Source organism: Rattus norvegicus, chromosome 11 (assembly GCF_036323735.1).
Source record: "Rattus norvegicus strain BN/NHsdMcwi chromosome 11, GRCr8, whole genome shotgun sequence".
Classification (NCBI taxonomy): Eukaryota; Metazoa; Chordata; class Mammalia; order Rodentia; family Muridae; genus Rattus; species Rattus norvegicus.
The window spans coordinates 25,161,839-25,185,197 of NC_086029.1; the positions used below are offsets into that span (position 1 = coordinate 25,161,839).

Sequence of the window (23,359 nt, forward strand, 5' to 3'; positions counted from 1 at the left end):
CACACATACACAATTACTAAAATGTTCTGAATTCACCCAGTGTGACAAAAGTCCCTAAGAAAAACATAATGATTCATAGATCCAAAAATGTAATCCTTGGTCAGTTAGCTCTGGTTCTGTTGTGGGAGTCTATGGTGCAATACTTCTTAAGAGCAGAATGTGACAGGAAACCTGTCTGTGTCATGGGAGATGAGACAGAGACAGAGACAGACACAGAGGCACAGAGACACAGAGACAGAGACAGACACAGACACAGAAACACAGAGACAGAGACAGAGACACAGAGACAGAGACACAGACACACACACACAAACACACACATACACTCACACATACAGAGACATATAGAAACAGAGACAACAGAGACAGAGAATGCAAAAAGGATGTAGTTCCCAAACTGCATCCGCTCCTTCCAATGACCTACCTTCTCAGAGTAGGCTCTAGCTTCTGCAGTGTCTAACTGCTCAAATATGAACTCTCCCCCCAGTACTGATCCACTGATAAGATCAGAGTCCTCATGATTCAGTCATGCTCCGTTACCTTAAAGTCATTCTGGGGGCCAAGCTTTCAACTCACGAACCTTTGGAAGACTTTCTAGGTCTAAACTTTGTACCTCTCAATTCTTATCTTGAAAGCCTAACACTTCATGTAATTGTTGACATCATCTTTAAGGATACACTCATGGATAAATAAATTCATAAGGGTGGAACAGAATCCTAGACGGTCATTGTATAAGAAAAGAAAGAGATGCTAGCCATATCCAAATGCAGGAGAAAGGCCAATTAAGGACAAAATGAAGGCGACCCTGTGCAACCAGGAAGGGAGACCAGCAAGTACCAATCAGATTTCCAGCTGAGAAAACCCAGAAAATGAAAGCAGGGTGGGTGGGATACCTAGCCCGTGATATGTTGATATGAGTCCTAACTTAGTACCTTTCACTCCAATGTTATAGATAACTTTTTTGACTCATTGTCCTGTTATTTTGATACTGAGTAGTAACCAAAATCACTTTTATGTTAAGGATGATAGATTGTAAGCTCATGAAAAAAGGTTGAAACTCTTCCCTTTAGTGGTCTAATGTACATTCTAAGTTTTCTTTCTTTCTCTCTCTTTCTTTCTTCCTTCCTTCCTTCCTTTCTTTCTTTCTCTCTCTCTTTTTCTCTTTCTTTCTTTCTTCCCTTAAATACTCCACTTGATTATTTCAGGCTTGGAAAATAAAGAATGCAGCATAAGCCAGCATGCTGGCAAACACTTGTAATCCATGTGAGAGAGCCTGAGGCAGGAAGATCATGAATTCGAGGCCAGTTTGGGCTATGAGGCTGAACACTGCTGAAAGAGGCCAAGGCATGTAAAATTAACATTTTGTTTTTTATTCCTAATTCAAAATGAAAACCATGGTGAGGCACTTGAAGAAGGTCCCATCAAAGTTGTATGATTTGGTTAACTATTCTTATGTATGATACCTACGTCCACAGAAATATCAGTTATATCTGAATATTAACTCATGCTATTTGTGTTTATGTTTTTTCCCTTAGGATATCGAAAATGAACACACAAGTTACACATAATGTTAGAAAGATGAAGTCATTAGAGTCATAGAAAACTGACGCTTGGCAATGGCAGTGCCTGATGTGTAATACTCTGGCATCTGGAGGTTGATTTGCATAAGGGGTAAAATGCTTTGCTTTTGAAAGGGCTTGGACATGACTGATATTCACACTCAAGGGTGATCTCCTTCTACTCTTCCTGGCCCTACATAGGTGGGTAGAATTCACCTCTAGCAATGCGGGTTATGTGTCCTGGATCTCCTTTCCCTTGTGGTAGGCAGGCTGCTACTCCACTTTATCTTTTGGAAAACTCAGGAAAATGTGTAGGAGGAAAGCAAGAAAGGAACAGTGACAGAGTTACTGAAATGGCTTATTTCTGGCTATTTTTCTCCCAATAATTTTGAAAGTTTGATAATATGTGGGATGAATGAACAGTTCCATTGTGTTCTGCAGATGTAGATACGAAAACTATGAAATAAGCACCAAGCAATGTTTGCTGAACCGATATGTTCCCAAATTTCCTGGGTGCATTCTCAACTGCCGATTCCGACCCAGTGGGTCCACAACAAGACAGGATAGCAAATGCCCGGAAATGTCAGTGCGCAGATCATTCATTCGATAGCAACCGGGTTAAGGGAACTTGTCAGGTGGTGTTCAGCATCTGTAGGCATCGTTAGGTGTGCTCCCATCAGACCCATGGAAGTGCCTGGAAAGATGGCTAGGACTTGATTTCAAATACCCATCACCAAGGAAAGAGTGGGTGTGGCAGCTCTTGCTTGTACGTATGGTGAAGGGGAGAGAATGCTCAGAGAAGCTGACCACCCTGACTAGACAATTCAGAGAAAGACACTGTCTCAAAAACAAAACAAACACAAAATATTAAACTACAAAAGAACAAACAAGGTAGAAGGTGAACTTTGTGGTCCTCACATGCTCATGCACACACTAGCACACCTACGTGCTCTCAGGTGTGTACAACATTCCCACAAACACAAAAGAAAGACAAAGGGAAGAGGAAGGGTGGGGATGGGGTGGGGTGGGGCAGGGAGAAGGGAAGAGAGGTAGAGATAAAGACAAGTGGAGAGGGAAGAAGGAAAGGATGGTAGGAAAAAGGGAGGGAAGGAGGAGATGGAGTGGGGAGAGGGCTGGAAAATTGCAGCATAGAAGAAGGCACTTAATTTCCACGTGCACTGTTGCTTCATAGTTAACGTTTATAATTGCAGTTTTTCAATGAAGAAAAACAGGTTGGGACTTTTGAGGTGTGTGTGTGTGTGTGTGTGTGTGTGTGTGTGTGTGTGTGTGTGTGTGTGTAACTCAGCGGGAGGAGTTGAGAACTGGACATTACATTGATTCCTGACTCCAGGGAAAAGAAAACAGGCAAAATTTAGGCAAGAGTTAATTTTTGAGAATTTCCGTGGGCTAGCGTCTCATTAAAATTTTACAGCCCCCTCACAGAGCCGGGGAGGTTTTGTCACTGGCCTTAGGTTGCAAAATAAGTCAAGGTCATAATTTACTGTACCCTCAGGATTGTGTTTTAGATCTAGCTTCTTTTAAATCTCATCTCAGTTCCTCAAAAGAATCATTAAGATAGCCAGCCCAATAGGCCCCTGCTGTTAAGAGTCTTCCATGTAAATGACCATAATAACCACAACAAAGGAGTGTGTGTTTAACGCTCCTCATATGCACTTCAGTTTGTCCCAACCGTATTAATGACTAATTCTGAGACTCCCGCAACCGTCTCTGGAAAACATTTTCAAGGTGGCATGTCAGACTTCAAAGCAAATCAAACCTCCACACGGCAGGCTCCACCCCAGCAGGACAGAACCGCCTAGGGGCAATGGCCTCCCAAAGACCCACACGGAGAAGAGGAAATTTGCATTCACATTGTGTGTATTTGTTTATAGCTGGAGAACTTGTTCCTCAAGTCATTCAATAGCTTTCCATGAAAGTTTTATAAAGGAGGATGAAAGTGACTTTGAGGGAAACAGAGGGGGAGGAAAAACAACATTGGCTCTCTAGGCAGGGGGCACTTAGATCGGTTTCCTAGATTCTAAGAGGAACGCTTGGGCAACCTGCTACAGAGGCTCTCATTTCTGTTAGTTGTAGGCTAACTTTTGCTACATTTTAATCTCTCTTTTTGCCGGCATTCTCTGATGAAATGAGAATGGTCTCAGTTCTCTGTTTGCTGAGTCATCTGAGTTCTGGGCAAGGATGGCTTCCTTTGATTGGCAGCCATAAGAGAAGGGTCCGAGTCGAAGACGAGGTGTGTGTGTGTATGTGCGTGTGTGAGGTCAGGGCTGCCGTCTGCAAATGCTGGCACGGTGACGATTTATTATTTGGATGACTAATTTTGTCGGGTTTTGTGTTCTGTCCGTGGATATTTGATGGGTGCTTTACTAAAATGCCACAGTGCTTCAACTCTTTGTCAACCCTTAAGAGATAATACTTTTCTCTGTGGGTCAAGAAAGATAAGGAAACAGAAAATGTTCCTATGATAAATCACTCAATTGGGGTGAGAGAAACTCAGAAGGGTTTGGAGGGAGATAACTGATCTCACCATTTGAAGGGTGCAAACCTGTCCCAGGGAAAATATTAAGGGACATTAGAAGGTGCTGAGTGGCATTTGCAGGGATTTAGTAAAATGCATGCAACTGAAGAATATGTATGGTGACCTCGAGGGATCCTAGGGGCTTTCGCCACAGCCTTACACCCACCTGACTCAGGTCGAGGCCAGGCCAAGTTCCATTTTCCACCCACAGTTCTCCGGAGGAGCAGGAACATTCTTGAAAAACCACAGAATGTACCGATAATCACCTGACTCTCTGGTCCCAGATAGAGTTTGAATGCCTGTCATAATCTGCCCAGGCTCGCTAGCCAACAGATTCAAGGGTCAATGTGCTTAGCCAGTAAGTTTGAACTGTAACCTTGCTGATGAAACCTGCACTCCTAAAAAAGTATAAAAAGTGCTTGTTGCAGCCATTCAGGGTTGTCTTCTAGCCACTCGCCAGGAGGGGCTGATGGAGGGCCAATCCCGACACACCGGAAAATAAACCTCATGCATTTGCATCAAATTCCATTCTCAGGTCTCGCTTGCGAGGGGGGTTCCCAGTAGCTAAGACTCACTCTGAGTCTTACAACTGTTCTGTCTTAATTGTGCTGAACATCGTAAGATATTAGATGCTTGCAACTTTACATAGTCCCAAAGACTCATAAATCAAATTCATCCCCACGGACAACATACTGTTAAATCGGGAGATTGGGGAGGGGCAGAAAGGCCCGTATTGAGCCTGTTTGCAAAGAATTGTGCCAATTCAAATTATGTGTAAAAACAGTGTTTTCTAACTGCACTTTATTGCACCAGAGGGTGGTTGATCCAAGCCTTTAATCCCAGCACTTGAGAGGCAGAGGAAGACTGATCTCTACAAGTTCAAGGCTAGCTTGGTTCAGAGTGGACAGTGGAGGCTGTAATGAATTCCCAAATAAAACACCATGCAGCTTGGATAGCATAGCCTCCCAAACACCCTCCCCACCCCCCAACTCTGCAGGTCAGGGAACCAAGATGCAGTGACAATGACCATTCCGAAGCCTTGGAACTTCCTTTAGGGTTTTATAGCTTTACTGTTCATTACAGTCTTATAAACGAAGAGATAGGAAAAACATGACAAAGTTAAAACTTGGAAATTAGCTTTATACCCTCTTTGATGATTCCTGTGTGTGTGTGTGTGTGTGTGTGTGTGTGTGTGTGTGAATGTCTGTGTGTCTGTGTGTGTATTCTGTCCTTCCTGAGTATGTAATTCCTCCCTTCTGGTTCTCCCTCCTAAAGTTTACACTGCTTCCTGATGCACACTTATGCGTGTTTACATTATAGGGTGAGATGCTGTAGCACTCATGATGCAATGGATCTGAAGGAAGCATAAGACTTACCTCAATTTGATTGGCAAGTTAAAACCTTAGGACGCTCCGATTTTGTTGTATCAACAAACGCCTCCGAGATCTCAACAGTGGTAAAAGAAAATTTCTGAGATGCCCCAAATTTATCCACAAGAGTATCCAAACATGGAGGTAAAGATACCGAATTAGTACCAAACTATAAGAAAAGAAATTAAAATTTGGAAAGGACATTCTTTATGTATTCTGTAACTGAAATTCTGTATCAATCCTCTAGGTGGCGCCACCTCTGCTTGTAAACTCTAATGAGAGCTGTCGTTTCTCCTTGTGGCCTACACAGTGGAACCAAGACTGTGCTCAGCTGAAGTAACTTCATCCCGAGTGTCCGGAGCCAATATGTATGCGATGTAAGTAAACTGTGCCTTTTCCCCTCAGAGCTTGGATTTTAGATGAGGGAGGGAGGGAGGGAGGGAGGGAGGGAGGGAGGGAGGGAGGGAGGGAGGGAGGGAGGGTATTTTCTGAAAGGATGCTGCTGGAGGGAAAGGGTGCTTTTCCCACGAACATAATTGTCTCCTTTCTTTCTGGCTGAGAGCTATCATAAACTTTATTCCAGAGGTCTCTTGTCTGAAGAATTTTGATTCAGCAGTGGCAAATAAAATATATTTATCTCTCCTCAAGTTTCATGCCGGCAGTTGGTCATCTATGACACTGCTGTCTAGGGTCAGCACGGTTCTACCATGGGCCTGGTCTGCAGGATGAAAACTATTCCCAGACTGTAACACATCTCCCTGCTCTGTTTCTGTTTTCATCCCTTTTTCCTTGACTCCATATTAAAAAGCAAAACAAAACACCCCCCCTCATAAAAACCCCAATACCAAAACCAAAGAGAAACCAGTAAGTAAATGGAGTTCTGTAAATCGCTGAAAGCATTTGTTCACTGAGCCATCTCTCCATCCCCATGTAAGGGACTCTATTAGTAGTCATAGTCAAGGAAGAAGAGAATCCTAAATGCTAAGCTGTGAAGAAGCAAAGGTAAGTCAAACTTGTCTGCTGTCTAGAGGCTAATCACTGGCTTGGGATATATTACCAAAAGCCACTGGAGATCTACCGTGGTTCTGGAACGTTTGTGAAGGAAGCATGTTCTGAGGTATGAGAAGGAATTGAGATCAGAAAACAGGTGACTGTGTGCACACGAATGATGAGGTGGTGCAAAACCCAGATGTCATTACTCAGAATAATTTTCACCCAGAGATATAGAAGAAATACCAGGGTGAGATATTCTAAAACAAAGAGGTTCACATGCAAATGCATTTGTGAGGAGAGTCTAATGCTTCTCCCCACAAGGGCTTCTTTGAGATGATTTTAGAAGATATTACTATTTGAACTACAAACATGACTTCCTCCTGCCCCCACCCCCCACTGCTTCAGTACGTAGGTGCTTGCCCTGAGGCTTGCCCATCATGGCTGCAAGGTCTCTAGGTATCACATACCATCCAAGGAGCTCACTCTTGATCCCTCCTGGTAGAAGTCTGGCAGTCTTGTATCTAACTAGCCAAGTATCTGTCAAAAGTCCATCCCTGCACGAATTATTGGAGAGTGATCAGGAAACACCCTGATTGGAACCTATGCTATCTAATAATGTTGTCATTAGTCCTGTGTAACTTGAAATTTAAATAAAATTACATACAATTAAAAATTCCATGCGTCCAAGGTTCAGCAGTCACACACAGTCAGTGGCTGCATAACTGGATTCCCTCAGCTTGGGAGGTTCCTGTGTACCGTGCTGGCTTGGATAAATAACGATCCAACCTCTTGTGCCTAGGAAGGGCTTGAATTTCCTGAAAGCATGTGGCTTTCTAATTGAAAGTAATCCTGGGGTTTGGGGATTTGGCTCAGTGGTAGAGAGCTTGCCTAACAAGCGCAAGGCCCTGGGTTCGGTCCCCAGCTCTGAAAAAAAAAAAAAAAGAAAGAAAGAAAGAAAGAAAGAAAGAAAGAAAGAAGGAAAGAAAGAAAGAAAAAGGGAGAAAGAAAGAAAGGAAGGAAGAAAGTAATCCTGGTTCTGTTGGGAGGATAATGGGAGTAAATATCAGGATCAAATTGTGTTGCTGAAGTGACTGCGGCATGGTGAGATAGGACTTTTAAGTTGACTGTGGGAGGCAGAAGAAATACAGCCTAGCACCCAAAAGAGCCAGGTCGGTCACTGAACTAACTTTTGTAGGAGCCTCAGTAGATGCTGGTCTTAGTCCCTAGGAAGGGACTATATAGCACCAGGAGTTTGGGAAGAGGGAGATGATTGTGGATTCAGTTCAAGATATCTGTGGGCAAAGGGGAAGATTGGCAGTTATGCCCTTGGCAGTCTCTGAAAGCGGCTGTTTGGACCACTGACTCCATTAAAGTCTGTGTAGTAGTGACTGTGGGAGTCTCCTCCACCATCTCTCCTGGAGTTGTGGATGGTGAAATTTGGATTGAGACTGGATTATCTTCCCAATGTTAAATGTGAGGCAGCGAAGGTCAGCCAGTAAAGGGTTCTTCTTTGACAGGAGCCATCCCTGTCCAACCTTTGCTCTTTGACACCGGGAGATAGCAGTATCATGTGTGCTGTGATTGTGATTGATCGTCCCAGTAAATGGTTGACTGCAATGATGGTGTTGTGAACATATTAGAGTATTCACTTGTATACTGAATGAGCGTGTCATTGTCACACTTTCCCACTTGATGGGACAGCTATGATGAGGATATCAAAAGAAACACTGCATGTTTATTAAAGGGGCGCTGGCTAATGGTCTCACTCTTCTTCCCTAGTTTGCCATGGAAATTGTTCTACAAAGTAAAACAAGAGGCTAGCACATGTGACCTTAGGAGCACTGCCTCTTTACCGGTGAGGAAGAACAGTGAATTCTACTCTGTGAAGGTGAAATCTAAGGGAGCAGGAGCTTTCTACAGATCACCAATATGCACCCTGGCTTAAGAAGGAAGTGAGGAGACCACCCAGGCACGAACGATCGCTCCTTCCCTTCCTGCGACCTTTTATTCGCCTCTCCCCTTAGTGTATTACAGGAGATGTGCTTTTTGGGAGGAGAAGGCATGGGTATGCTTCACTTCCTGTTTAAAATTGTTAATTGCTTCTTGTTATCTGGGGAACACAAACAGACACATACACAAAATAGGTATGTGCATGACGGCAATTTATAGCAATGTCTGTATCTGTATATATATGCATATATTATATGTATTTGTGCACTTGAATATTCATATTCATAGAGAGGTGCATTGATTGTGTATTTCTTGTCTCCTTCTTAAGGCTATAAGCATGAACCTTGTTCATGTTTACAATCAAAGTAAAGGAAGACAAAGGAAATAAATTTTTCAAATTTATTTCCAGCTTGTTCTCTCACTGTCTCTCTGTCTTTGTCTCCTTTGTCTCTCTGTCTCTCTGTCTCTGTCTCTCTGTCTCTCTGTCTCTCTCTGGTTTTTGTTTTGTTTTGTAGAGGCAGGGTTTCTCTGTGTAGCCCTAGCTGTCCTGAAATTCATTCTGTAGACTAGGCTGGCCTCAAACTCAGAGACCTGCCTGCATCATCTCCCGAGTGCCGTGGTTAACGGCATGTGCCACCACTGACCAGGGCCCAGTTCATTCTCTTTCCTGTTTTTCTTGGCATCTCAAGTAATTTGATTGAGAAAAGAATGGTTATTTCCATTTCCTGATCACGGCAACAAATGCATCATGTGATCTTTGGGTACGAATGATAGCAGGGAGACTCTCTCTCTTGCTGGGCTAAGTTTCAGAATTCAGACTGTCTTACTAGAAAGTCGTCTGAGGCAGAGGAAAAGGGGTTTCCTGATTGGTGCTGGGGGGTTTGGGAAAATAATGGAGCCCTCCTGCTTCCTAACACCCAGGGAGTATTTAATTGTTTGCAGAGCATACTTTATTTTATTTTTACTCCTTTACTAATATTGGGAAGTATGCCTCTGACAAATTTTTTATTGTGTCTTTTGTTTTAGAGATGAGTGAATAAGGAAAAGAAAATCGGAACTTCATATTGTTAAAGCCAGTGTGAGAGAGGTGATCTGGTATGTTCCTGCTTAAGAAACCAGCTCCAGACAAACAAGCCCTGCTCACCAAACAGCTTCACTCTAAGTGAGGACTTACAGGAAAAGAGACTAGGTGAAATCTGACAGAATTGGTGTTTATAGGAAGATAAATAGACAGTTGTGGGGGCTGGGCTATGGCAGAGGGCTGGCCTTGTGCATACGAAAGACCTTGAGTTAGGCGCCCAGCACGGCAAATACAAACACACAAACCAACCGCAGAGGACAGTGGGATTGGAAGAACCAAGGTAAATGCAGACCAATACAGAGATTTTTGCAAGGATTTTCCAAAAAGAAAACAACAAACCCAAGCCTCCAACGGTGTTTAATTTGTTAGCCAGGGCTATGCACTCATATCCTCTTTAGAATTAATTAGGCTGACAACTTAATAATGAATACCTCGCTTCATTTTCATCCAGCATGTCTTTATTTATTTATTTGGGTTCTTTTTAATCTTTTGATTTTCTCTTTACCTGCTCAGATGTCTAGGCAATTTGAATTGAGACGATGATAGAAAAATAAAACTGAACACTTTGAGTCAAGCAAACACTTCAATTTCATAAAGTGACCAAGTAATTGGACATGTGCCTCTCTCTCTCTCTCTCTCTCTCTCTCTCTCTCTCTCTCTCTCTCTGTGTGTGTGTGTGTGTGTGTGTGTGTGTGTGTGTTTAGAACAACTAAAGATAGGTATCTTCTTTAGTGGGTAAAATGATCTTATGAAAGAACAACAAAGGTGCTTACAAATAGAGATTTCTCCACAGCTTGGGCAGTTCTATGTGACTAGCCATGTAGAACTACAGACTGCATACGTGTGTCTGCAAGTATCACATGGCATCCCAGAGAAGGCGTGTTCAGCTGTTTGTACAAAATGGAGAGAAAATGTCTTCCTTAGTGCCCAGATCAGTATTATTTACCAGAAGTTCACTAGCTATATCTATTCATCTGTAATTCTGTGAAAGGTTTACAGTTCTCTATTTTTGTCTATAACGTGAAAAGGGTGTTTGGAAAATAGAAAGGAAGTGTGTTTTAGAATAGGGAAATTAAATGGTGATCAAGAGAAACAAGCTTTGTATATTTGAATGTAACAAAAAGTTACCATCTCCGATATAGGTCTCAATACAAAACTGTCTGAAACATAAGACATGAAAGTTTGTGTGTGCATGTCTGTGTGTGTGTGTGTGTGTGTGTGTGTGTGTGTGTGTGTGTGGTATTTAAATGTAGGGTCACTAATGGGTTTGAGAGGTGTGGTCATCTGCAAATGTTCATGCAGAGGCTGGAGGTTGACATGTGACATCTTCATCAATGTCTCTCATTTTGTCATTTTTAAGGCATGTTCTGTCACTGACCTTGATGTGTGCCATTCACCTAAGCTGGCTGTGACGTGGCTTCAGAAATCTATCTGTCTCTCCGTCCCTACATCCCCACAGCACTTGAGATACAGATCTGTGTGACACGATGCTTGGTTTTCAAGTGAGCATATACAAACTCAGGTCCTGGTCATTAATAAATTTAACCTTTGAGCCACATGGCAAATACTAGCATAATTTTGTATGCTCTGGTAAGATTTGAGTATGTGAGGGTTCAGGTATCATGTGGTTGAGAGTAGGAAGTTGGCAATGTGTGTAAATTATTCATGCAAATATGTTAGGAGCCAAGGTATGTATTTTTTCCTAAACCTCAGAGAGGGACGCTATTTGTTTTCCTTGTCTCAGTCAAAGTTGCCACAGATGAACTAAAATAAATAACAGTTTAACAAGGGCTAATTGTGAGCAGCTATTTCAGAATAAAGCCAACTTTCTGGTAAAGCTATAGATCTTACAGAGATTACTTCTATCTTCTGGGTTTTTTTTTCCATATAGCTTGACTGTAACTAGGTAACTATATGCCTATATATGTTATAGGCATATATTATAAATGGCGCTTGTGGTATGTTTGTATGTGAGAGTGTGTGTGTGTGTGTGTGTGTGTGTGTGTGTGTGTGTGTGTGATTTTACATCTGTGTATTTGGAAATAGGGCAGGTGTGAGTTTGGTGGTAGATCTTTCAAAATTCGAAAGTTTCCAACCTTAGTTTCCCCCACTACTTGGTTGCCTCTGAGCACTCCTCTAGCTTCACTGATTCACCAGCAGAAGTGAAATCACAAATCCTCCAGTTGTTTTTTGGTTTTTTTTTTTTTTTTTTTTTTTGTAACATATGTCTGTGACGGTCTCTCCTGCACAGGTCAAGACAACACTCTTGAGCATATGTGGGTTATTTATCATCAAACAGATTTCATGGTAACAGGTGCGTCCAAGGAACCCATGTGTATAAAAAAGACTAATTTCCTTTCTTCTCCTGAAAGACAGTGACTAAAAGTGCTAAGATAGTGGCCGGGTTCTTGACAACGGAAAGCTTCCGGCAGAGGTAGCTCTTAAAGCTTTTTCTAAACACCGTAAAGTCTTATGCAATCACTGTAGGCAAACGAGTCAGGCGACAGGAAGATATTAATAAACTCAGGCGTCTGTCTTAGAACAATGGGATGTATGCCTGTGAAAGCTCCCTTAGAGGTGTTCCCATCCAACCACCTCATTAATTGAGGCCAAGAAAGAACGGTTCATTCGCCTAAACTCAGGAGCTGTTCCTCTAGGAATCAGGAATTAGAATGATTAAGTCAGAATTCTCTGATGCCAACACCGTTCTCCATTTCTGTTCAAATCAGCACTGGCATCTCGTCTTTTGATCTCTTTACTGAGCAATTTCCTGTAGCGTATCTTGCCTTCCCCTCTCTTCGTACGCACTCCTCCCCTATTTCTTCTTCCTAATTTCTTGGATGCTTCTTGTGCTTGCATGAAAACAGTTAAGTGTACGACAAGGGATGATTCGAAAAGAATATTACCAGGCAAGAAATGCAATGTACAGTGTGTCACACCTGCAGCGTAGTAGTATTTCCCCTGGCAGCATCCATACGACACTTGACATAGAATTAAAAATCAGCAGCTCTGAGAGGAGGGCTGTGCAGCCCCCACCGGGCCCTCGTCACTGGTGGCTGAGCTCGAGAGCATCCGCTTACAAGAGAGAGCAGAAAAATCAGCTCTGAACCTGGCCACTCCGCTGTGTTGTGTCACTTGCTCAGATCGTGCATGACAAATCCTCAAACGCGCCTGGTGACATTTAGAGAGCACTGTGGACTCTGCCAATATGCCAAGCAATCAGAGTGTGCATGACAAATTATGAAACACATACTGTGAAAATTATGGACTCTGTCACGGTGCCAATCTGCTGCTGAAACCTACCGCTGCTAGAAGTAATGTTGGCACAAATTTGTTGCTAAATTCAGTCCTATTTCTAATTCAGTAATGGATTGATCCTGAGGGTGAGTGGCTGTACCTGTTTAGGTTTCAAGCAAGTACCGTGGGGCCTAACAACCTTACCTGCTATTACAAGAAATCTGAGGCACCACATCTTTTCTCATGGCCTCTTTCTTGCTTAGCCCTATCACACAGGGTTTAGATGCACCCCTAAGTCATAGCCTTCTCTGAGATCTTTTCAGTCACAGGCCTGTAACCTGGAAAAGCTCTCTCTAACCTGCACTGAAGCATTCAAGGCATGTCATTCCCACTGTATATGTTATTCCCACTGTATATGTCATTCCTACTGTATATGTTATTCCCAGTGTATATGTTATTCCTAATGTATGTTATGCCCACTGTATACAGCCCTCACCAGCCTTCAGACTTGTCTGGAGGATAGCAGGGGATTGGGAGCTGGTGGCAGGGCAAATGTAGTGAATTCTAGATAGTGTTCATCTGAGAACCAGGATCAGCTTCATGCCTGAATTGCACAATCATTAAATAAAAGGTGCTGGGGAAGGGGTGCGTGGTTGGATGGGGGAACAACCCCATAGAGGAATGGGGAGATGAAGATGGGATAGGGAGTTTATGGACAGGAAACCTGGAAAGGGGATAACATTTGAAATATAAATTTAAAAAAATCCAAAAAAGGGTACTGGCAAGAGGTACCTTACAAACACATTTAAAAAAATAAAATGCCAGACAAAATTTCAGCAGTTCAATGATGGACTGAAATATTCCTCAGATACTGGGAGGAGTGGTTCCAAAGACCAGGAATTTGCATGTATATCCACTAATATACTTCAAATCATCTCTAGATGACATATAATATCAAATAAAATATAACAATCTGTGCAAATAGTGGTAATATTGTTTAGGGAATAATAACCAGAAAATGCCTTTCTTCTTACGTAAGATACAATCATTTTTTTTTTTTTTTGTTGGGGAATTTTAAACTGAAATGTATCATCTCCTTTGGGGTATAAATTTTACATACACATGATAGACTATATTCATAAATGATATTTTCAAAGATATAGCTTCAGTCTGATAAGACTCAGAATGAGGCTAATGATTTGTCTTTTGAGGGCGCTCTTTCCAAAGACTGTCCCATGTTCCTTCATGTTTGACCCCTCCACCCAGTTTCTAGATCTATGGGTATAACCACCCTGAAGAGAAAAGTATCTGGAAAAAAGGATTGCATGGCTTTGAACAAATCAGAAAATTGTTTATCTTGTTATTATTGAACAATACAGCTATCTTTGTTGCATTTATATGGTATTAGGTATTGTCAGAAATCTAGAGATAGAGTTCAGAAAGTGTGCATACATATATGTGCAAATACTTTGACTTTCTTTACAATGGCTTTGAGCACTGATTTTGGAAGCAATCCTCTATGACCAACAGGAGCTGACTGGATCTGAACCTAATGCAGTCATGGTGCGAATCAGAATGAAGTAAAAGAGAGCTAAAATGATGTGCAGTGTCTTCTTACCAAGCTATTTAGAGACAACTATACTTGTCATATACGTAGCATCTGAGGATATATATATATATATATATATATATATATACATATGTATATGTATATACATATGTATATATATATATATATTAGTCACGACATTTCTTTTTTTTTTTTTTCCGGAGCTGGGGACCGAACCCAGGGCCTTGCGCTTCCTAGGCAAGCGCTTAGTCACGACATTTCTAATCTACTAACATAGCTGCACCACTGACCCAGGCATACCTGTTTTCCATCAGACTTACTCCCACATGTAGGCCTCTTGTCAATATTTTTGCTTCTGCGTCATCATATTTAGCAGCCGTGCTTGCTTCCGGAAGTAATGGTTTAGATTTTACTAACTTTGGGTTGTTGAAGAAGTCATGGTCAATATTGCTGTTTTTTTTTTTCCCTGTGTTAAATTCAATTCTGTGTGGCATTGTCCCCATAAATCGAGACATATTAACCTTTTAGCTGTCATTGGTATTAAAGAGCAGTATGAACGTCTCAATGGAGAGGAGATTGGGCAAAATCCCGTAACTCCTGAATCCAGTCCTCGCACCATATGGGTATGGCTCGTTGTGGGTCTCATGGAAGGAAACAACAAGAAAGAGAAATGGGAAAGGAAGCTTTTCCAGAACTTCCCCATGGTGCATGCTGAGCCCGAGTCTTCGCTTCTGTCACTACCAGACGTCTTGAGAATGAAGCCAGGACATGCCCTCCAACTCGTGCTCCTTTCACTCGATGAAAAGAGAAGTTGACAAGGCAACTGCCACCCAAGGTCCTCTGCATTCTGAAGAGACTGTTAGCTGTCAGGATGAATGATTGGCAGTTGGCCACTCATCTTTCTAATGATATGGAATATGAATTCCCAAATACTGAGCAACACAGAAGCTAGGACCACAGTAATAGAGACCATGTTATACTTAGGAAATTATGATGGAGATAGTGAAAATCAGGCTTATTAACCTGTGCATTAATTCTCCTAAATGAGAATACATGGTTTTGGCTAAAAGAGAGTCCATGAGTTTGGCCAGTGCCAAATGCAGGAGCAGCAGCATCCCCCATCTATGTCTCTGATTATGAAACAGTGGGAGAGATCGTTAGGGTAGCATACACACTCTGCTCTGGGGCATATGTCAGGTTCAATACTGTGAACAGATTCAGGCTTTGCCAAGGATGCCAAGTTCCTCGTCCCGCGACTTCTCCTACAATGCGGTGCTCCGCTTGGACGGCTGGCAGTTTTGCAGAAACCGTGGTGGTGAGCGACACAGATGGTGGTGAGAGTCTGACATTGCGTGTTATTTACCAATCAGAAAGTGACTCAGTTACTTTATGCACACAATTAGGAAGGACCACCTGCACCAGCGGGTGTGTGCAGCCTGCTTACAGGCAACAGTAGGGCGAGAGCACATGTCAGTGTAGGAGATGACTACTGCACTCTTTGTTATGTGACTTTACATGTTTAACACCAACTGTACTCGTCTTTAGTTTGTGATAATGCAATAATATTTATTTTCCTGTTAGGACTGTGTTGACTTCATGGATCTACATGGAATTTAGTTTAATTAAGGCTATCCCGCTTGGATTCCATTTTCTAGATACAGAAGCTGATATATGAGAAGGTGTCTCTGTAAAGTGATTTCCGTGTGTAGCCCTTGAGCACCGTAAGCTCAGACACTTGGTTGTTCGGACTTTACCTGCAATGTATTTAGGACTTCTAGAAAGTACCTTAATTATTTGAAAACTTAACGAGGACATTAAGCTATATAATTATTGGCATTAAGAGTAAGAATGTAGCATTTCTTGAACCCCTGCCACAAACACTTTGTAGCTTCTAACTAATGTAATCCTACATTAACCCTTCAATGTAAGTGGCATTATTCCAATGTATAGGTTAAGTATCACAGACACAAATACATTTTCAAGTTCACACGATTAGAATGTGGTTGTTAAAAAGCTTCTAATCCTGTATTTCAGAATTTTGTTCTGTTGTCAAAAAGGCTAATGACATGCACTCTCCTAAAACTTACTGTGAGCTTTCATTAAACTACTAGATTACATTTTTTTTCAAAATGGAAAATATTAGCTGGACAAGGTAGCTCATAGGGTTAACCCCAGGATTTAGGAGGCAGGGGCAGGTTTGTCTTTATGAATGCAAGGGGTTCAGTCTTGGCAGGACCCAGGGCTTCCCCTTCCACTGGTGCTCTTACTAGGATATTCATTGCTACCTATGAGGTCAGAGTCCAGGGTCAGTCCATGTATAGTCTTTAGGTAGTGGCTTAGTCCCTGGAAGCTCTGGTTGCTTGGCATTGTTGTACATATGGGGTCTCGAGCCCCTTCAAGCTCTTTCAGTCCTTTCTAAGATTCCTTCAACGGGGGTCCCGTTCTCAGTTCAGTGGTTTAATGATGGCATTCGCCTATGTATTTGCTGTATTCTGTCTGTGTCTCTCAGGAGAGATCTACGTCCGGTTCCTGTCAGCCTGCACTTCTTTACTTCATCCATCTTGTCTAGTTTGAAGGGGAGAGAGAGGGGTTAGAGGGATGTTGGCCTGCAAACTGGGAATGGGAATAACAATCAAAATGTAAATAAGAAATACTCAAGTTAATAAAGATGAAAAAAAATGAATGCAAGGGAAGTCTGCTTGATCTATATGTTGAGTTTGAGGTCAACCCAGGTGATATAGTCAGATCTGGTCTCTCAAGAAAAAGAAACAAGAAAGAAAATATTTAAAATTGTTGTTGGACTGTGTAGTACAAAATCTTCTCTATAAAGAAATGTATAAAGATTGACAATCTCCTTATGACACTACCACCTCCTACCTATCTTCCTACCCCTACGAAAAAGCCTTACACACCTTGAAATGTATAAGGTGTGTGTTCCAAGGTTCCAAGCTATACCCACATATTCATGAATGAGATTATGAAATATACGCTACTCAAAGATGACTGGCTCTATTGAAAGCAGGTTAATCTCGTGTCTCTCTTTGCATCAATCTATGCTATCAGTTGTCAGTTTGGACTACATTAGTGCACTTCAATGAATGCCAGTTTGGAAAGTATCTATTATTTAGGTTTTATTGCTGCTTTGCACAGTACTCAATGGGTATCTGAATAATAGTCTTCTAGTATTTTCTTCTTTGTCAACATGGTAAAGACTGAAATAAAATCTTACATATCTTCTCCTTTCAGCAGCATCTAGAGGAGACTCATTTCTTATCACTGGAAACCTCACACATAAAGCGGGATTGCTCAGCCTCTTTATTTGTTTCACTTTTATTTTTGAGACTAGGGCTCACATTGTAACCCAGGCTAGCCCCAAACTTGCTACAGTTCTCTGATCTCAGCTTCAGCCATGCTGATATTTCTTTTTTTTTTTGTTCTTTTTTTCGGAGCTGGGGACCAAACCCAGGGCCTTGCACTTCCTAGGCAATCGCTCTACCACTGAGCTAAATCCCCGGACCCCATGCTGATATTTCTATCCTCTATATTTCTATAGAAAACTTAAAATCTAAAACAGAGCAGTTTGTTTTTCTTGTCTACTTCTGTCTATCTTGGCTTCTTTATAACTTTTGACCATTTGGAGCTTCTATTAGTTTATAAGAGAATTTTATTTATTAATATGAATACTGTCTTGTGTATTTGTTTATATATCAAGACAATACGTGGAGTCACTAATATTATAAATAGGTTTCAAATAGGTTTAAAAAGGTCATGCCCTTTTTAGACTGATTTTTTTTTTAAACTGGGTAGTCAATCACACATGTGATAAACAACATTTAGCTAGTCTCAGCTGCAAAATTGATCTCTTGAAAGCCTGGGCACAGTGCTACTCCCTCTCACATTCATTTGCCTTGGCTGACCACTGATGATCTTTGTATCACCATTGACTACTTTGTATCATCACCATTGGCTACTTTGTATCATAACTAGGCAACCCCCATTACTAGTTACTTTGTTTCATCACTGGGCCCCCTGTGCTACTGCTGGTTACTTTGTATCACCATTGGTTACCTTGCATTGGCACTGGTTACTTTGTATTTTCCATAATTATATTTCAATTAAAAGTACAATTCACATCTTGTATCTTTAACCTTCTTATTGTACTGTGTTTAAGATGCAGAAGTCTTGCATATATGGTGGCTCATTCATTCTCCTTGCAGTGTTAGGATCGTGGTTTTTATCCCCTCTGATGCCATTACACATACACACACACACACACACACACACACACACACACACACACACACACACACACACACACACACACACGAGTTCTTTCCAGCTTAGGGATACTAAATATCACATTGTCAGGAATAGAAGAGCAAATTTAAAATTTTTTAGTTTGTATCATTCTCTATGGGGATGCAAGTACTCAATTTTGGATACTATTAAGTGGTGATTTCTGTCCTTTTTATTCTGTGAGTATAGTAGAAGTTTATGCATTTCATTAGTGACTCAGAAAATTGGCTTCTTTTATCCCCATTTGTTTCTCTTCTTCCTTTGCTATTCTTTTGTAGGAGTGGAGTTGGAGCTGGGTCTCCCCTTTGTTGGGCAAATGCTCTAACAGTGAGCCCCCCTCATGGATGTCATGGCTTTTCTCCCTGTTGTTTCTTACTTTGTTTCCACCATTCTTTGTACCTTTTGATTGGCTTTTTTTTTTTTTTTTGGTTTCTTTAAGACAGAGTTTCGAAGTTGTAGCCTTGGTGATCTTGGAACTCATCCTGTAGACCAGGGTAACTTTGAACTCTGCCTCCAAAATGTTGGGATTTAAGGCATGCATCGCCATGTCTGACTTGATTTGCTTTTGAGGAAAGTTTGAATGTGCCTGTGGCTCTCTATTTAGGTGTGGGAGTCCCTGAGTTTTTGTCCTTTCTGTGTAAGCATATTTACCGATAATGGCATTGTTCAGGTTGCATTTATGTAGCCATTTCTAGGAGATGCCGGCAGACTTCGCAGTCCTCTGCTCTTAAAACCATTCTCATTTCAAGATGCTTCCTGAGTCCTAATTGGTTATCTAATACAAAGTTGTCAACCCCTAAATCTCACACACACACACACACACACACACACACACACACACACACACACACACACAGAGAGAGAGAGAGACAGACAGACATGTATCCATACACAGTGTGTAAACTTCCTAGCTACTGTTTCAGTAGCATCTAGAGTCTGATTGATTTTTGCTCTATTTAATTCATTATATTTTCTCATTGACATCCTGATTTCGTTTTTTCAGAGCATAGGCTATGTACACATATTTAATTTCAAAATATTTAGATTTTTTTTGAAAGGAAATCTTCCTTTGATCTCTATTTCTTACTTTCTTTATAAAGAAGATTTGCTTGCTTATACAGTTTATGTCTATAGGTGATTGGTTGGTCTGCATACCTGCCCACCAGAAGAGGGTATTCAGTGCCACTTTAGATGGTTGAAAGCAGCCATGTGGTTGCTGGGAACCAAGCTCAGGACCTCTTGAAGAGCAGCCAGTGTCCTTAACTGCTGTGCCATGTCTTTGGTCTCTACTTTTGATTGTTTAATTCAACTGTGGTAGCACAACCTATATTACTTTAATCACATTAAATTCACTGATGCATTACTTTTGACCTCAATTATAAGCTCCATTGATAAATATTTTGTGTGCTCTTCATTTCATAAGATCAGTTATTCCATAATGTCAGTCAGATGGATGCGACTGGCACTGTTTTGTCTCTACTGCTAATTTTCTATCATCTTGTTCTACTAATTACATAGAATAATATTAAAACAACCAACCTTGATTATGGATTCATTTTTTTCTTAATACTCTTAATTTTGCTTCACATTCTTTAAAGCTATTTCTAGTTATAATATCTTTTGAGTCTACATTTCTAATTTGACTAGATTTCTCTTTTTTCTGAAAATTGTTACCTCTTTCAATTTCATTTGCTTCATATTCTTTTTTTTTTTTTTTTGCCCATGGGTATAACATGTATTTCTGCCTTGCTATGTCAGCAATTTTTGTTCCTGGGACTAACTTTGAATAACTTTATTATAAGGTATAATGTGTTTTTGTTTTTGTTTTTTGTTTTTTTTTTTGGAGCTGGGGATCGAACCCAGGGCCTTGCGCTTCCTAGGCAAGCGCTCTACCACTGAGCTAAATCCCCAACCCCAGTGTTTTTGATTCATGTTTTGAGTGTTTAAATTTTTGAACCTGTGGGCACATGGTTTGTTGTGAAATTTGAATTTCTTCAATTATTTTTGTATTTCTTTTTTCTTTTGCATCAGAGAAAATTAGGATGTTTGAAAGTGGTATTGTTTTAAGCATTTTAAAAATGAGAATTATCTATGCAATGAAGTTTCACTCAGTCATAAGGAAAATGGAGTTATAGAATTTTTGGGAAAATGGGCAGAATTAGAGGTGACCGTACCAAGCACACTACATGAGACTCAGGAAGGCAAACATCCCATTTTCCTCCAGTTTATGGATCCTAGACTATATATAAATACATAAATCTTATACATACATATGTATATACGATGACACAAAAAAAGACCATTATAAGGACGTCCAAGGAATTAAGAGAGGAGAAAGCAGAATATAGCAGCAATTGTGATCAAAGTTCTGGAATACTTAAATAAAATTGTCTTCATGAAAAATGTCACACTGTGCAACCAATGCAAACACAAACAAAAAACCTAAAACAAGAAAGCCCGATTGTCCTTAGCTAAAAGGTACATCACAATGCACTGTGTGTGTGTGTGCACATGCTTGTGTGCTTACAGAAACTAGAGATTGGCATTCAATGTCTTTCTCCATTACTTTCACTTTATTATTATTTTAGAGTTTAGAAACTTTGTCTCTTTACGGCTATGCACACATCTGTGTAGGTGGACTCAGAGGTCAGAGACCTCAGATCCTCCCTTTCCCCCCAGATCTGGAGTTAGAAGTTATTGTGAGCGCATGGATAAATGGGATGAGAATCAAACTCTGATTCTGTGCAAGAACATTACACTCTTTAACGCTGAGCCATGGTTCCAGGCCTCTGTCTGATTTTCGGAGACAGAGTCTTTCACTGAAGTTAATCAATTTCGTTGGACTCCGGGGAATCTGCTTGTCTCTACCCCATCAGCGCCTCCATTGATGGTGGGCTGACAGAAGACACCACGGTTTTCAGAATCTGAGTTCAGGATTAGAACTCACACTTGCACAAGAGGCAGTTTACCAACTAAATTGCCTTCTCAGTTCCACACAATTTGATAAATAAAACTTCTACATAAAACAAAAGGTTGGTTTTTTTTTTTGAATGTTTCCTATTGCTGTGTTTTCAAGTTAGTCAATCTTATGAACTTGTCGCCTTTTAACTGTTATTTTTGCCAGTGTATTTTTCCTATCTGCCTTTGTTGTACTCATGTCTAAACATGTGATGTAGTTATTGTTTATATTCTCTATGTGCTGTATGACTTTTCGATCATATGATACACATAATTTAACTCATAGTAACACCCAATTTTCCTGTTGCTTTATTCTTACATGGAGGACAGTGCTGGCTCGGTTTCCATCCACTTGCTATCTTCATCGTGAGCTGCTTCCTTGCCTCTTGCTATGCCCTATAATACTTGATCGCATGCCAGAAATTATGAGTTTTAGTTTGTAAGATGCTACATTAATTTTCGAATTCCTTACTGGGCTTCTCACCCACACATTCTGAGTTTTGCCATAGAACTCAACCTGTGATTCTAGGAATCGGTTTAATTCCGTAAGTCATTTTTTGTTTTTTTATTAACTTGAGTATTTCTTATATACATTTCAAGTGTTATTCCCTTTCCCGGTTTACGGGCAAACATCCCCCTCCCCCCTCCCCTTCCTTATGGGTGTTCCCCTCCCAACCCTCCCCCCATTGCCGCCCTCCCCCCATAGTCTAGTTCACTGGGGGTTCAGTCTAAGCAGGACCCAGGGCTTCCCCTTCCACTGGTGCTCTTACTAGGATATTCATTGCTACCTATGGGGTCAGAGTCCAGGGTCAGTCCATGTATAGTCTTTAGGTAGTGGCTTAGTCCCTGGAAGCTCTGGTTGCTTGACATTGTTGTACTTTTGGGGTCTCGAGCCCCTTCAAGCTCTTCCAGTTCTTTCTCTGATTCCTTCAACGGGGGTCCTATTCTCAGATCAGTGGTTTGCTGCTGGCATTCACCTCTGTATTTGCTGTATTCTGGCTGTGTCTCTCAGGAGCGATCTACATCCGGCTCCTGTCGGTCTGCACTTCTTTGCTTCATCCATCTTGTCTAATTGGGTGGCTGTATATGTATGGGCCACATGTGGGGCAGGCTCTGAATGGGTGTGCCTTCAGTCTCTGTTTTAATCTTTGCCTCTCCCTTCCCTGCCAAGGGTATTCTTTTTCCTCATTTAAAGAAGGAGTGAAGCATTCACATTTTGATCATCTGTCTTGAGTTTCGTTTGTTCTAGGGATCTAGGGTAATTCAAGCATTTGGGCTAATAGCCACTTATCAATGAGTGCATACCATGTATGTCTTTCTGTGATTGGGTTAGCTCACTCAGGATGATATTTTCCAGTTCCAACCATTTGCCTACGAATTTCATAAACTCATTGTTTTTGATAGCTGAGTAATATTCCATTGTGTAGATGTACCACATTTTCTGTATCCATTCCTCTGTTGAAGGGCATCTGGGTTCTTTCCAGTTTCTGGCTATTATAAATAAGGCTGCAATGAACACAGTGGAGCATGTGTCTCTTTTATATGTTGAGGCATCTTTTGGGTATATGCCCAAGAGAGGTATAGCTGGATCCTCAGGCAGTTCAATGTCCAATTTTCTGAGGAACCTCCAGACTGATTTCCAGAATGGTTTTACCAGTCTGCAATCCCACCAACAATGGAGGAGTGTTCCTCTTTCTCCACATCCTCGCCAGCATCTGCTGTCACCTGAGTTTTTGATCTTAGCCATTCTCACTGGTGTGAGGTGAAATCTCAGGGTTGTTTGGATTTGCATTTCCCTTATGACTAAAG

The 23,359-nt window shown here is 41.2% G+C and overlaps 1 long non-coding RNA gene across 1 annotated transcript in view; it reads right to left on the reverse strand.

Moving 5' to 3' along the window:
* Positions 1-15,288, reverse strand: part of LOC120095557 (uncharacterized) — a 40,065-nt gene extending 24,777 nt beyond the window's left edge. The window contains exon 1 of the long non-coding RNA XR_005491107.2: positions 14,597-15,288. This is a non-coding gene — a long non-coding RNA (uncharacterized LOC120095557). The remainder of the gene's footprint in view (positions 1-14,596) is intronic.
* Between the last annotated feature and the right edge of the window lie 8,071 nt (positions 15,289-23,359).